This window comes from Notamacropus eugenii, chromosome 1, assembly GCF_028372415.1.
Source record: "Notamacropus eugenii isolate mMacEug1 chromosome 1, mMacEug1.pri_v2, whole genome shotgun sequence".
Taxonomy (NCBI): Eukaryota; Metazoa; Chordata; class Mammalia; order Diprotodontia; family Macropodidae; genus Notamacropus; species Notamacropus eugenii.
The window spans coordinates 96,611,136-96,624,503 of NC_092872.1; the positions used below are offsets into that span (position 1 = coordinate 96,611,136).

At 38.9% G+C, this 13,368-nt stretch overlaps 1 pseudogene; it reads right to left on the reverse strand.

The window, feature by feature from the left end:
• Window positions 1-12,826: 12,826 nt before the first annotated feature.
• Window positions 12,827-13,368, reverse strand: LOC140504951 (transmembrane protein 87A pseudogene; annotated as a pseudogene).

The following is a 13,368-nucleotide window of genomic DNA, read 5'->3' on the forward strand; positions in this document are numbered from 1 at the left end:
ATGTTACTTCATTGCCTCTGGTACCTTTTAGACAAAATATAGTTTCCCTGATTATCTCCTTTAATTAGGTCTATTTTTGCTTTTGTTTTTGCTGAGATCATGATTGCCACCCTTGCCTTTTTTACTTCAGCTAAAGCTTAATAGGTTCTGCTCCAGTCATTCATCCTGTGTGTATCTGTTTCAAATGTATTTCCTATAAATAACATGTTGTTGGATTCTGATTTCTAATCTGTTCTGCTATCTGCTTCCATTTTATGGCTAAGTTCATCCCATTCACATCCACAGTTATCATTACTAATTGTGTAGTTCACTCCATCCTAAAATTTGGTTGCCCAGAGAAGTTCATCAGCATTGTATGTCAGTTTCACAATGGCATGCTTGTAGGGGTTATGGATAATGGATAATGCTGTCATGATTTTCCAGTCACCAATGGAGTGTAGAAGGGCTGTGTGCTTGCTCCCATGTTTTTTTTCTTTTTTACTATGATGTTTTCAGTGATGTTGTCAGATGCTTTCAACAAAGACAAAAATGACGTCAGAATTGGCCACTGCACTGACAGTAAATTATTTAACTTAATAGGGCTACAAGCCAAGACTAAAGTAAAGGGAGAGTTGGTAAGCAACTTTTTGTTCCCAGATGATTGTGCATTCAATGAAACCGCTGAGCCTGAGGTGCAGCAGAATGTGGTTCGATTCTTTGTTCTTCGTGCAAATTTTGGCCTAATAATTAACACCAAGAAAACAGAGGTTCCCCACTAGCCAGCACTCCATACATGAAACCATTGGTTATAGCAAAAGGAGAAATTTTGAATGCCATGCATAAGTTCACTTACCTTGGCAGTATACTTTCTAGGGAGGTACGCAGAGAAGATGAGGTTGATGCACACATTGCCAGAGCTAGCTCAGTGTTTGAGAGGCTCCAAAGGAAAGTGTGGGAGAGAAGAGGTATTAAGTTTCCTACCAAACTAAAGGTCTACAGAACTGTTGTGTTGACCACATTGTTATATATGTGTGAAACCTGGACAGTCTACCAGCAGTATGCCAGGAAACTGAATTGTTTCCATCTGAACTGTCTTAGGAAGAGTCTGAAGATCACCTGGCAAGATAAGGTCTTTATAAGGAAATGAAGCAAGATACTGAGGTCCTTTCTCAAGTTGAACTGCCGAGCATTCAAACTCTACTGCAGAGAGCACAATGCTAATGGACTGGCCACATTGTTTGAATGCTAAATGTTATATTTGCTTAAAAGACTATCACTCAGTTTTTAGAAGATGGATAGGGCTTCTAATATGTTTACTTGAAAAAGAATTTCAACTAAATACACTAAATTCTTTCTGAACATACCCAATTGTTTAGTTCTTAGTTACTTGAAGAACTACTGGAGATAAAAAAAATAATGAAGTACCCATACTACCTTTTTGTTTTGTTACAGAATAGATGGTTAATATTTTAAGTGATGAAACATAGGAAAATTCTCTTTTGACTTTTCTACATGTAAAATTACAAAGCCAGCTGTTTATTAGGAATGTGATGCCTTATTAAGACTTTGATCTATAGGACAATCATAAAGTGGCTATTAATGTGCTAACTTCCTCCTTAAGTGGTCATGAATCTGTAGGAGAAAGTTGAATACCTAACTTTGAGTAGGACAGTGGGAAAATGAGAATTCTTCTTTCTCCTGCTTCATCAATAATCCAGTCAAAACAAAGAAATGATAACATGAGGCAGCTTGGTATAGTGGACAGACATGGGCTTTGGAGTGAAAGGACTGAAGATCAAGTCTCATCTCTGGTATTTCCTATCAGACTGGTTTATCACTTAACTCCCTCTGAGCCTCATTTACAAATGAGGGGATCTAAGTGGCCTCTGGTGTCCTGTTCTGTTCTGTTAAGTTGTGAGCTCCTCAAAGTCAAGGACTATCCTTTGACTTTTCTTTTTTACTACTAGTGTTTATCACTAGTGTTTTATCACTAGCTTTCTTTTTTTTTAATCACAGTGCCTGGCACATAGTAAGTGCTTAATAAATGTTAAATGACTGACTGACCTTCTGAGTTTAGAACTGTGATTGAATGACTCACCATCAAGGAGAATGAGAGAGGCAAACCAAAAGCTAAAGGCACATCTTGTCAAAAGTCAAAGTCAGAGCTTCTTGAACATGCGGATGTTTCTCTCAGGTTTTGGGAGTTTGGAAAAAATCTCTGAAGAGTTTGCAAGTATGGAGGAAGGGAAGAGATATTTATGAGAGGGACTGAAGGAAGAAAAGAGGCGATGATAATGAAGGAAAAAAGGGAAGAAAGGAATAGTTGATCAGTTTAGAATGCTTCCCCACCCCAACTTCTCTCTCCATCCTTTTTGTCAATTTACATTTTAGAATATAATGTGTTGCAGAAGGTCAGGCTCTATCCTGTGGTTTTGTCTCATATTCTGGAGGGAATATGCATGCAAAGATACTGTATCTGGTTCCCTCAGCCAAAAGCATCTTGGATTATAAACCATTGTTTTCCTGTAACTGCACCAGAAGATTCTAATAATCCATATCTTCAACCACTTTCCTCCCAGCTCCATCCCTTTCCTAAAGCAGAGTGTCTTCTTCCTGGACTCCCTCTCCCTCTTCCCTCCCCTTTCCCTCCTCCCCAGGCTTAGTCAGGGCATGAGCTCAGCTTACACTCTTTCTTAATGTTAGCCCATGTTCTGTGGGCCCCTAGTCCCCCACAATCTGCTCGAGTCATCCTGCCCTGATGATGTGGGAGAAGGATGATTGTGGTGACTGAGGGATTATGGTACATGTCTGGCAGAAGGAAAGAATGACATCTTTTGTTTGCAACTGCTGATTGGTCTATGAGTTATATTACTTCTCTGTAGCGCTCCAAGAATATGAGACTCACTTTTCCAAAATTCTTTCCTGTTGAAATAACTGTGATTGTAAATCATGGGAGCTCACTCTTGCTTGCAGTAGTGATAGGGGCTCCCTGGCTTGAAACTCCCTTCTCTTTCTGCTCCCATCCCCCACCCTCTAATCTGATTTGCTCAGATCTGCCTCCTTGAGCTGAGTTGGGGCCAAAGAGAGGCACTTGAGGCTAAGCATTTTCTTTAAAGAACACAGCTCTTCTAACTTTATTAAAATGATTTACGTCACTTCTTGCTATGAAGATGGAGTAAATTATTTGCATGTTTAGGAAACATTTAGTAGATCATCAACAGAACTCTCACAAGTAAATAGACTCACTCTTGCTGAGTGACACTGGTTTCCTTCTGTCCATGAAGGAGAGGAAGAGCCTGGTGCTTTTGAGATAACCTTGCAGTATGTCAATAGCTGTTTTGCAGTTGAAAGGAAATTACTTGGATAGCAGCTGGCCTCTGAAATACCTCACCTATTCTATAAAAACATAGAAACAGGCCTGAATGGTCCTTGGAGTCATGGGTTCTTAGTTCAAATCAAATCCCAGCTCTTTTCCTAAATACCTGGGTGACTTTGGACAAATAGTTTAGTTTCTTTGGGTTTAGTTTTCTTACCAGTAAGATGAGTCTGTTGGACCAAATGGCAGCTACCATTCCTTCTTGTCTTTAGTTCCACAATCCTATGAGTGAACTGTTACATGTAGATGATGGGAAAGCCTAGAATGGGACAAAATTGAGGAGAATAAAAAATGGATTGTAATTTTCATGCCCTTCTCCTTCCCTTTCTTCCACTTTTCCTACTAAGAATATTTTTGTTTTGTTTTTAATTAATTAATTTAAAGCATCTGTCTCTACCATTGTTCCAAGATGAACAGTAATCTCCTCATCTTTCCTGTGGACTCGCGTCTGTCATTCAGAGATGTTTTAAAACTTGCATTTTACGTGAAAGTCAAAGTTATTTAAAATGAATTTGGGGGAAAATGTCCTTTGGTCAAGTTCTTTGGTCAAGTAATAGTACTAAGTTAATATCAGCGATGGCTACAACTCTCGTCTAGGTCTTAGAACCAGAGCCATAAGAAGGGTGGGACAACTGGGGCTCTGTCTGAGATGCCATCATTGGAGGGGAAGGGTGCTGCATTTTTTTCCCCTCTTCCATCTCCTTCATGGCCCCCTACCATCCTATGGAGTGGATATCCAGGAGGAACATGAGCCCCAGGAGAGGGGACAAGAGCAGAGTTAATGCCAACAAGGGATAGGAGATGGATGGATTACTTTTTCTTTCCCTATGACTACCTACAGTTGGGTTGAGTCTACTGGGTTCTACCTCTCTCTTTCCTCCTAACCCTCCTGGTGATAACAGGGGTAGAGATAGAATTCTCTGAGGGATGGTTCTCCTTTCTCCCCAGACCCAAAGAACCCCTCTTCTCAACTGAATTTGCCTCAGGTGCCAAGATTCTTAGTTATGGTTCTGTCTGGAACATCTCAGAAAAAAAGGATTTGGGGAATAGAAATCTCACTCAGGTCATTGGGATTAGTAAAATCCATAGGTTCGTAGACCTAGATTTGAAATATGGAATAATAACTTCCTTTTATAGATGAGAAAGCTGAGGTAATGATTATAGTAATCCTGTAGGACACACCACTTTTTTTTACCTTCAAAGATGCTTTAGGTTCCTTCAAAGGATTATTTCTCTCCACTCTGTGAAGAAGGAAGGATAGTTATAACTGTTTTTACATATGGGAAATCTAATATCCTGAGAGGTTCCAGACTTGCCTTCAAGTTAGATAACTTGCTATGGATAGGTTGTCCTAAATGTTTTAGTTTGGTTTAAAATTTAAAATTAAAACTGCATTAAGACATTTGGGATAGCCTCTATAAGGCAGGGTGTTATGGAAGCCATTATTTAGCAGGTCAACTGATCACCCAGGACCAAAGGAGTATGTATGAGGAAGTCATATCATCTAGAAGTTAGCTACTTTAACTAATTTTCTGAATTAGATTCTATGCTGGGTTATTTCTACAACTATAGAAGGAAAACTATGTCACTTGCCTCTAAATTTCAGTGCCTTGTGTCATTGCCTCAGGCAGCTCACCCTAGTGAAAGTAAAATTTTTTTCCTTATCTGAGATCATGATTGTAACCTTTATTTTTTTGAAATCGTCTTATCACATAGTAATTTCTTTCTGGATTTGTTGATTTTTAAAATGTGTTTCTTGGGTGCAACAAATTATTACATATTCATTCTATTTTTATTTTATTGGGGAATTTAATCCATTCACATTTAAGGTTGTAATTATTAGGCTTGTGTTCTCCTTCATTTAAATCTTTGTAGTGGGTTCCCTTTCTCCTCTTTTAAGGAGTAATTGTAGTAATTGTGTACTACATTTAGCTTTGCTTCAACTATATTTAATTCCAGTATCCCAGTCTCTCCCCATTTCCCTCCTTCCTTCCTTCCTTCCTTCCTTCCTTCCTTCCTTCCTTCCTTCCTTCCTTCCTTCCTTCCTTTCTTCCTTTCTTCCTGCCCTAGTACTAGTTTGAATTTGTTGAAATTATTTTTCTTATTTTCAAATTTAGTTTTTATTCTATCCTATTTATGAGTATAGTTCAGAATCGTCCTTGCCTACTCTTCCTACTCTCAATTCCAGGAAGTGTTCATTTACTTCTTTCTTATCTCTTTACCCTTTCAGTTCATTTCTAAAGTCAAAGTCTCCATTTGTGAACTATAGTTTTACATTAAAAATGTTGCTTATTCTAGGTAGAAATTTCTGGGGAACAAAAATTGTGTTCTTTTCTCTTTCCCAGCCATCAATTAATGTAATAACAAACCAAGTTCATTCCTCTCTCCACTTCTATTTTTTTTTTTTACTTTTGCCCTCCTCCTCCTTTTTTTTTTGTTTGAGAGGCCCTTTTTGACAGCACTCAATTTTGAGATTTTCATGTATGAAGGACACACTATGGTATGACTATGGATTGAGTGTTTACTAAGTTATCCTGTTCTATGCCTTTCCATTCATTCACTGCTTATCTTAAGGAGGGTACAAACTATCACTTGACCTATATTCCTCTGTCTTTGATGTATACTGGATGACTCTGGAGGTGGACTAATACATTTCATCTCCTAGGATGGGCTAAATTCCTGTGAAACACAATCCTTGCTTAAGAGGGAGACCTGTTGTTGTTCAGTTGATTAGTCATTAATGACTCTTTGTGACCCCATTTGGGGTTTTCTTGGCAAAGACTAGGGTGGTTTGCCATTTTCTTCTCCAGCTCATTTTTACAGAGGAGAAAACTGAGGCAAATAGCACTAAATGACTTACATAGGGTCACATAGATACTGTCTGAGGCTGGATTTGAACTTAGGTACTTCTGACTCCACGGCCAACACTCTATCCACTATGCCAGCTAGCTGCCCCTGAGAAACTTACTACTTCCAAATAAACCCTCTATTGGGCTCTTCATCACTCCATCACAACTCTTTTTTACCCTAATTTCAGTCCTAATTTCCTATTTTTATCTTTTCTTTTAATTTCCCTATTTCTCTTTTGAACCATTTGGGTATTTCTTGCAGGTATGTGAAAGATTCATAGAATGTGCTATCTAGATACATTGTTTTTTTCATTTGGGGTTCATAAAATCACAAGATTCAGAGCTGGAAGCAATTTCAGAGACCATCAATTGAGCCCTCTCTTTTTATAGATAACAAAACTGAGCCCCAGGGAGATGAAATGACTTACCCACAGTCACACAGATATTTTTAGTTTATTTTCTCTTACATGACCTTTCCTTTTCAGTATTTCCTCTTTCTTGGGAATCTCTTTGCTGGACTTTTGTTTTAGTTTGGAAATCTACTCATTCCCAAGTAGCTTGGCTTCTTAAACTTTGTTTCTTGTCTTATCTATCATTTGATGCAGGAGGTTGCAGTTGCCTTCTACCCTGGCCATTCTCAAGCTCTCTTGGTCTGGTGAGGTAGCATAAGATCAAACATTCGCTTTCACTAGCTCCTCCCTAAACCATGGTCTTCAAATTAGCTTCTTGTACAGACTAGGTTTCAGTGACCCACCCACTTTGAGTTGGGGATGGGGGGGGGGGGGGGAGAGAGAGAGAGAGAGAGAGAGAGAGAGAGAGAGAGAGAGAGAGAGAGAGAGAGAGAGAGACTCTCTCTAGGTCTCTAGGACCTTATTGTGGTATATACTGAGGGTGGAGGTAGAGATACAAACTCTTGACTCAGTCCTCTGCTTCTATTTCTGATTCGATGCCTTTATGTTGCAAAGGTAAAAGTGGGGGAATTTATTTCCCTTTCCTTTTCTTCTTTCTGAAATGTGACTGTGTCTCTGTTTGGCACATTACTTGATTTGAGAGTGGTGGGTTCTAGCTGTTATGCTGGAACCTTGCCATCTTTCCTTATGTCATCCTGTTCACTTGGCTTCACTCTATTTATAAACCTGAAAGTAACAGAGATGAAAAATGACACAATGCCTGTCCTGAAGGAGTTTGGGGCCTGCATTAGATCCAGGTTTCCTGTTCTCCATATCCTGGGCAGATCAGTGGATAGAATGCCAAGCCTGGAGTCAGGAAGACCTGTGTTCAAATCTGACTTCGAACACTAGCTATGTGACCCTGGGCAAGTCACTAAACCCTGTTTGCCTCAGTTTCCTCATTTGTGAAATGAGCTAGAGAAGGAAATGGCAAACCACTGTAGTATCTCTACTAAAAAGAAACCCCAAATGGAATCATGAAGGGTTGAACATGACTGAAATGACTAAACAAAAACAAATATTCTTAAATATCTTTCTCATGGAAATGATATGTTGCTCCTTCATTCTCCTAGCAATGTTTTTCTGGGCATGGCAGCTGAACAGAGTCTGAAGATCTTGCATTTATTAAATGAATACCTACCATGTGTACAAGATTGTCCTGGGTATTATAAGGGATATAGAAATGAATAAGAGGAAAACTTAATCCCTTCCACCAAAGAACTTAGAGTCTAGTTAAGGATCATAGATCCCAAGCTGGAAGTGGTTTCAGACACTATTTGGTCTAACCATCTGCTTTTACAGTTGAGGAAAGAGGTTTATAGAGGGCAAATGATTTACCCAAAGTTTACACAGGCAAGAAGTTTCAAAAGCAGGATTTGAACCCTGGCTCTCTGATTTGGGAACCAGTATTTATTTTTTCCTTTGCCATGCTGAGACAACCAAAGAAATAATCAGTTGGCATAGAATGTGCCCAGTTAGGTGGTGCTAATGAAGCTGGAGGAGAGGAAGAGCACAACTGACTGGTGTGATCACATTTGTGAATGTACAAGGGGAGAGTGAAACTTATGTCCTCTTTGGTATCAGGGGCATTCCCAGTGACTGAACAAGGGTGCATTGGCTCTGATGACCATTTGGCGTCATGAACACTTGGTGACATTACTGCTTCTGTACAAGGAAAACTCTCAAGTCTCTTGGGGCACTTATTCCTCTTTCCTGGCTATCATTGTTGAACCTGGTGTTCTAGTCAGATCTTGGGATTACTCTAGGAAAAAAAGGCACTAGAATACAGCAACTCTCTTTTTTAATGCTACTGTTTGAGAATGATTAATATATGATTTTACCTATTTATGGCATATGTGTGTATTTATGTTTTTACACATGTATATGTATATACACATATGTTGTTATTTAGTTGTTTTTCAGTTATGTTGGATGCTTTGTGATTCAATTTGGGACTTTCTTATCCAAGATACTAGAATGCTCTGCCATTTCCTTCTCTGACTCATTTTGTAGATGAAGAAACTGAGGTAAACAGGGTTAAGGGACTCACTCAGGGTCACACAGCTAGTAAGTGTCTGAGACTAGATTTGAACTCAGGAAGGTGATTCCTCCCAACTCCAGGCCAGGCACTCTCTCCACTGCATCACATGTTGTTTTGGTTGCTGTCCTTTGTCCCTGAAGAGGATCAAAATGATATCACCATGATAAGGTCAAAGTACAGTGTGTCTAACTGTGTCTGATCAGACCAATGCGAGTTTGGAGGGCTCTACCACAAGTCTGGCCCAAATAATCCTGATGAACATTTGAAGTAGAGATGTTTCTAAATTTGCACATGCCATGTTTCCTTTGAGTGACTGCATTTCTGCTTTACCCCTAGAGCACAGCTCCTTCTTTGATGCAGGAATGCCATGCTGGGCAGCCCTGTGCCAATGTCTCTTGTGTCTCACAATGGATTCTAAAATTCTTCAGAGAGACCTTAAGAGTGTTCTTGTATCTCTTCTTCTGAATTCCATGTCAGTACTTGCATTTTGTGAGTTCTCCATAAAATGCCACCTAAAATACCTCTGCTAGATTACCATGTAAAAATACCACATAAATTACCTTTGTAAAAGCACCACTTAGTAACTATATGTGTCTGTGTATATATCTGTGTATGTATACATACACACACACATACACACATTTATATATGTATATATATATACACACAGCATATGACATACAATATATACATATACACATATACATTATATGTGTGTATATTATTTGACATCTGACCTATAAAAATATATGTATCAAACATTAGTTTGATATAAATAATGTCTGTATGAATGTATGTAGAGGCATATTCATACATAGGATTAGGGACTAGACCTGTGATTTCATTAGTATAGGGAATCCTCACTTGTTCTTGTTGAAATTCTCGTACCAGTGCACGTGAGCGCCTTCTTGGCAAATCACAGATTTAGTTGCTTAGAGCACTGAGACGTGAGTGACTTGCCCACTATTACAGAGCCAGTTTGTTGTCAGAGGTGGGACCCTGGGATTCTTGGCTTTGAGAATGATTCTACTGTGCCACGGTGCCTCACATATATAGGCATATCTCTACCCAGCAAATAGGATAATTAGTCCACATTTGGCATTTATAATGTAGTTTATATTTCAGGAGATAATGTTTGACCCATGGTGTAGACAAATAAATCCATGTAAAGGTAGGCTGTTGCTTTTGAACCTGTTTTTGCTGGTGGTGTTTTCTAGTTTTGCAAGTAATCCACTATCCAGGTAGGGACTCTGAAGATATTTTATTGCTCTGGTGCTCTTCTTACTTGGTAATTTGGGAGTTTACTTTTTGGTTTCTTATACTTCAATGGATGTATGATCTCAGCTTGGGTCTTCCTTTTGCCGCTTATCCTCTCCTCGTTCTATTTACTTCTTGTCCACGTCTTTCCTTAGATCCTTCACAGAGACTCCACCCAAAGCACTAGAGGTGTTGATCTGGTTCTTTTAATAGTTCTGCTTCTTTTTAATATTTTTAATATTTCTTTTAATATTATCAGTGTAACACTTGAGCTGTCCGTCTGTTACCTTTTTCTCGCCATGTGACTACCCACTTTTCTTCACAAAAACAAAATAGAAAAGGAGTTTTACTCATTGATGTAAAAGTTCAGCAGTTGCTCCTGTTTGGAAGTGGTGTTGGGCTATGATTCTATCAAGCCCTAGAATACTATTAGGCCTTTTAAATGAAATCCGTCATCACACAAGGGATGGGCTTAGCCATCCCTACAGGTCCCTCACTCCTGGGACACTCTTCTTCCTCAGATCTGAAATGTTGCATGCACTATCAAAGTCCTTGTATTATCAGTTTTATTGAATTTCTTTACTTTGTTACAAAAAGAGTATCTTTGAATGTATGTAATGAACAAACAAGACCTATCAACGAGACTGAAAATGATTTTGAAAAGAGCCTCTGCTTAGCGGCTTCTTCATTCGTGAAACCTTTTTTGGTCTTCTCACTTAGCACTCTACCATTCCCAACATTACCTTGTTGCCCCGCTCCCCAGGAGAATGTAAATTACTTGAGAGCAGGAATTCGTCTTCATTTCTGTCTGAAGGTGAAAGTAGGCTGCCTTGGGAATTAGTAGGTTCTCCCAACAATATATCTTCAGGTGAAGAATAGATGCCTATGTTTGGGGGATGGTCTAGAACAGTTCGATTTCATAGATTCTACGATAGCTTCTCACTGATATTTTGTCATTTTCTTTCATTCTTCCACCAGTTTTTATACTGGCCATTTTCCAATTTTCTCATCCATCCACATAAAACCCTCGCTTGTAAGAAAGAAAAACAGTTTAGCAAAATCAGCCGACACAATGACCGCATCTGTAACGCAAGAAACATTCATCCTACATATTCTACTCCAACTCTGTCCCACTCCTATCATTAAGAGAGAGGCACCATCTTCCAAGTTCACTCTGTCCCACCCACTTTCCATTTCTTTACTTGCACCTAGCCCCACACTGTTGCCTCTTCTCTTGCCCCATCTACCTTCTGACTGACCAATCCTGCATAGACATTACTGATAGTCCCAAGTATGCATCCTGTTTGCCATCATGAGTGCCTCAGCTGCCATGCTCTTCAGCACTTTTGGTGTGGCTTATGACACAACAAGAAATGACACTGGTATTGTAGCAATTTCATGCAACCTGACTTGTTCATGAAGTCAATTATTCCTGTCATCATTGCTTTCTGTTGGTCTTGTAAATGTACAGTGTCTTAGTGACTCTGCTGTCTGTGTCAGTTTGAACTGGGACCAATTAGGTTGAGGTATCCTGGGGCTGGCTGGGTAGCCATACAATCTCACTACCCATTCACCATTAGTATTCTGCATATGAAGATGAATTAGAATCATCATTTTTCTCTTCACTGGATATTTATAAAGACATGTTCATAAGAAAAAAAGAGAGAGGCTATAACAGCAAAGACCCCCGTACACACAAGAGGACCTACTGTACAGATTCTTAGATCTACTTTTCTAAAAAGAAAGCAACTTTTGAGGGGTCAACAATCTATTTTAATCAAGCACATTTATCATTCACTTAGTTTAGGGGAAAAAGTCAGCACCCTGAACTTCAGAGAAAATAGAAGCAGAAATTAGAAACAGAAGGACAAACAGACAAGGCTTCCAAATGTCTGACCATAGACAATACACACACTGTTACCAGAGAGAGAAGCACCAGCATCTGGGTTTTCAAAGCCAGGAGCTCCTTAGAGGCTACCTAGAGTCTCATCTGGCACACAAACCTTCTTCCAAAAAAGAAGCCCCAAAGTAAAACTTTACCTCAGAGTAAATATACTCTTTTCAGAGCTAGAGGGCATGAACCCTTGTGACCCAGTGCCTCATTAACAATCAGGAAATCTGTGGGCCCTCATGCAAAACAAGCCTCCCCCAATAACCCCACCTGAAGCCTATCAATGGGTGGGGAAGATTTTTAACTCCCACTACAGAGGCATATTCCATCACCTGTTCTCTGGAAACAACATTGGTCATTGAATTGAATCTAAGTTCACAGTCTTTTACTGCTGGTTTCATTTATGTTATTGTAGCTCTTATGTATATTGTTCTCCTCATTCTACTGTCTTTGCTTTGTACTAGTTTACATAATCCTTCCCATGTTTTTCTGAATTCCTTCTATTCATTATTTCTGTTTAGTAATATTCCATCGAGTATGCCACAACTTTTCAGCCATTCTACAATTAGTGACCACTTGATTTATTTCTAGTTCTCTTACAGGCATAAGAAATACTACAATTAATATTTTGGTTTTATGAGGTCTTTCTTTCAGTCTTTGGTTTCCTTGGTGTATGTACCCAGTGATGAAACTGCTGGATCAAAGGATATTAACAATTTGTGGATTTCTTTCTGCAGAATTTGTAATTGTTTTCCATGATGGTTGGACCAATGACAGCAATCTCTGTCTCTTTCCAGCTGGGAAAATTCCCATTTTCCAATAGAAAGTCTCGAGCTACATATGCATAGTTGGTCAAGGTCCCTTGGGACTTGGATTAATAAGATGGTCCTTTGCCATCAATTGGGCTTTGTTTATAAAGGTTCTAATCAATTATTTTTTCTGAAGATTACATTTTTTGAAGTTGCATATTTGGTCATTATTATTTTATTTCCTCATTTGAGTGCAATAAAGTAGCAAGAGCAAGCTAGACTGTGAATAAAGGAAAATTTCCTTTATCCACTTCAAGACTGCATCAAAACTATTGGAGTCAGGTACAGCTATTCCACTGGGAACAGATTTTGAGACTCTTAATTTAGCTGAAATGATAAATATATCAGACAATTTCACCATTTCTATCATCTGTTGAGGGTGTGAAGACATATTTTTGATTGTTTACTAAGGGACTCCATAGAAACATTATTACTAAATGAATGCTTTGTCATTCATAGTTCCATCCAATCAAGTTGGCATTCTTCTAATATAAACTTTAGTTGTCTATATCAAAAATACCATGGAAGCCGGTGGAGGAAAAGTCAGCATTTGTGAAGTATCTGTGGACTAAAAATTTCACTGTATTCTTTCTTTAATGTCTTCATTGTTTGTGCCCCACCTGGAGTTACATATTAGCATAAGACAGAATCAAGTAAAGCCAATGGGATGATAGGTGGAGGAAGAGAGTCAGATTATTTTGCTTGAATAGTTCTCAT